General features: G+C 34.1%; 1 long non-coding RNA gene across 1 annotated transcript in view; it reads right to left on the reverse strand.

Annotated features, from left to right (window-relative positions):
- Positions 1 to 3006: 3006 nt before the first annotated feature.
- LOC137651933 (uncharacterized) overlaps positions 3007 to 3766 on the reverse strand; it is a 74267-nt gene continuing 73507 nt past the window's right edge. Inside the window, exon 3 of the long non-coding RNA XR_011046137.1 lies at positions 3007 to 3245. This is a non-coding gene — a long non-coding RNA (uncharacterized lncRNA). The remainder of the gene's footprint in view (positions 3246 to 3766) is intronic.

Raw genomic sequence — 3766 nt, forward strand, 5'->3', positions numbered from 1 at the left:
CTTTTTATAGAGAACCCTTCTATAGCATGGTCTAGACTTCGGTCTGGAGGGCCTGTTCCTTCATGGATCCCCTCGTGTAGTAACTTTATGCTACTGGTTGTCCTGTCAAGGGAGAGAGAAATAGCGTGAACGGGACGCGATATCCGGCCGTAATACGGAGGCCATCCAAGGTTCAGCCCCGTCAGCTAACCACCTCTGCCACCATCTTTGCAGGCATCCTCCCTCTGGTGGATGGATGGGAGGAATGCCCTTACTAGCAGGATTGTCCACATCCACCTCCTTTCCCTCCCCTTCCGCCTTTGACTCCTCAGCCCTGATCTTTTGTATGAAAGGGCTTCTTACCAATCGTCTTAGGGGACCTGAACTCATGGAGTTTCCTGGAGATCTTACTGGGGGAGTCCTCTGTGCTGGCAGAGCTGCTGAATAAGGATGTGTTGTCATAGCTCTCTCGAGAAGGGAGTCTTGGCTCGCCTTCCTCCATTGGTCTGTTACAGTTTCAATGTCCTTGACATTGAAGAGAGAAGGGCCCTCCTTTGGGGAGTTGTGAAGTTTGAGGGCTTCTAATCTCAGCACTTGTCTATGAAACCTTTTGATTACTATGTCTCGCCGTTTCAGGACCCAATTGGACTATGAGTTCACCACCTGGTGGGCCAGGAACTCTATTTTCCTCGTCCCTGAGAGAAGGAAAGTAGACACTGCCTTCTTCATCTGCTTGTGGGACCAGTCTTCAGTCCTGAAAAGGTGTCCCACCGAACCTAGCCAGAGGTCGACCCACGAAATTGCCTCCATAGGATATTTTGCGACCCTTTCCATATTCAAGGCATCATTGCCAGATTGCATATGGGTAGCGATGGGAGTTTAGTTGCCTGTGGGCGCTCCAGTTAACGAGTCCTTCACCTGAGATGGTAGTTGTGTACAGTGTACTTACGAACGAACCTTTTGTAATAAATGAAGAAAACCCATATTCCGACATCCCATTATCTGTCTACATGGGTCATATAAATATAATATATATATATATATATATATATATATATATATATATATATATATATATATATATATATTTTTTAAATATATATATATATATATATATATATATATATATATATATATATATATATATATATATATATATATGTATATATATATATATATATATATATATATGTATATATATATATATATATATATATATATATATATATATATATATATATATATATATATATATATATATATATATATATATATATATATATCTATATATATATATATATATATATATATATATATATATATATATATATATATATATATAATACATATCTTGTGTACATACATACATACATTTACATACACATACGCATATACATGTATACATACACAAATGCACACATGTTTACGCATACACAAACAGACATCCATACAGGTACGTGCATATACAAACATGCATACACATATATATCTACACACATATACACACATGCATACACTTACAAATTCAAATACCCATATATACGCATCCATACACACACACACACACACATATATATATATATATATATATATATATATATATACAGGGTATATATATATATATATATATATATATATATATATATATATACAGGGTATATATATATATATATATATATATATATAAATTATATATATATGTATATATAAATTATATATATATATATATGAATATTGTATATATCATATATATGTATATATATGTATATATATATATATATATATATATATATATATATATATATATATAATCGAATGAAGTGATAAATCTAAAAGTGTATGATATGTGAATTACGAACAGATCTTCATAATAGAAAAATTAGCTTAAAGTCTTCAACTTTGCCACACTTAATAATAATAGATTATGTTTTATTTTGTTTGGTACTCACCGCCATCAATGCACACGCTTTGTAGCAATCATCGTCAACGAATCAAACACACGGCAAAGTAATTCACTAGACAAATGATACACCTTGGCCTGGTACGGTGAACACACCTTCTCAACTGTAGCCTAGTTAGTAGTTCCTCTGTCACCCAATCTCAAATAGACAACGGAAACAACAGCAATAGTGTGACTATGAAACACGTCGTTGAAACCTAAGTGAGCACCAACCACTGAACAGGCGTAATTTAAATGTATATCAATTAGGGATATTATAGTGTCTAATGTTTACACAAATAATAATGATAGTGAAAATGAACTCTCGTCTCAATATAGAGGTTACAATGCTGTTCATTGAGCGAAACCCTTGGTTTAATTGCCGCTATTTGGCGTATGGTGAACCTAATTTGAAACTTGTTATAAGACAATAAGTTGAAGGTTGTCTGCAACTTCGTTTACAGTCATTCCAAGGGTAACATTAATCCTGACGGTTCCAGGGACACAATGTGCTCAGCAACTGCATTGGTTAGGAATAGCAAGGGAGGCATAACAATTTAGATACTCTAAACATTCATCGGGAGTCGAATCAATTAAATTGAAGGTATTAATTGCACATAACTGGGGACAATTAACTTAGACAATATGGATGACATTTAAAGACTTTTTTTTTAAAACATTCGTTAAAAGACTGATAGTAAGCAGTAAGAAAGTTTCGAAACTTACGAAAAAAAGATGACCATCAAGAGCACCTTAGAATTCTGTTCCAGATTTCAAATTAGAATGTTCAGAAGTTGCCACCTGTGAGCACTGTTAAAATCACCTTTAATAGTATGAATTTTAGAATAAACTAGCAATATGCGGTGTGAAATGTTGACTGCTTTCGAACGAACATGATAAAAGGACTGTGGAGGTCCTGTAGTGAGTAAGGCTCCCTTGCTGTATAGGACCAGAGAAGCAGTCCATACAGGAAAGTAAGTAAGTGAGGTACAAAATATCGGCTATAGGATAATAGCCCCATCAAAAGGATGTCTGTTGGTAGATTTGGAGGTTGTTTAATTATAAGAACAACAATTACTGACCTTGCAAAAGATCTAAGGATGGTCTTTGTATTGCGTAAGTGGCTGGATATCCCGGTAGACTGGACGATTGCGTAAAACCTGAATAATTTCCGTGTTAAATTTGGACTTGATTCACGATGCTTACTATTCCAGGCATTCAGTTATCTTGGGATTTGATTAGATCTATATTCTGGTGGTGATTATCAGTCCCCATTTTCAAATAGGAGTTTTTGCAATGAAATCAGAAGTCTGGTTCTAAAGATTTTCTGTAAAAAAAAGAAGAATGATTAGTAAATACTTCCTAGAATTGTTCCTATTTCTAATCTAAAATACAGTTGGTGTCAAAAACATTTTTTTTACACAAAGAAAAATTACTCATAATAGACACACCACTCATATCTATTACTTTTAAGAAAATGTCACTATTAATGTATGAAACCTAAGACATTCTTTCGTTATTGCTTTCATCATCAAATATATTTTTTGAGCTATTTTTTTCTCTAATCTTGGGTACTGCCTTACCTGTGTACCATGGTCTTCCACTGACTTCAGTTAGAATTCTCATGCTGGAGGGTACACTTGGGCACGCTATTCTATCTTATTTATCTTCCTCTTGTTATTTAGAAGTTTTTATAATCTATATGAAAAAAATCTAATGTCGTCATTGTTTTTAAACATCTCTTGTAGTTTATTTCTTATTTCTTTACTCGGCTATTTTTCCTGTTGGAGCCCTTCTGCTCATAGCATCCTGCTTTCCAACTCGGGTTGTTGCTTAGCAAGTAATAAT

This window comes from Palaemon carinicauda, chromosome 13 (assembly GCF_036898095.1).
Source record: "Palaemon carinicauda isolate YSFRI2023 chromosome 13, ASM3689809v2, whole genome shotgun sequence".
NCBI classification, from domain to species: Eukaryota; Metazoa; Arthropoda; class Malacostraca; order Decapoda; family Palaemonidae; genus Palaemon; species Palaemon carinicauda.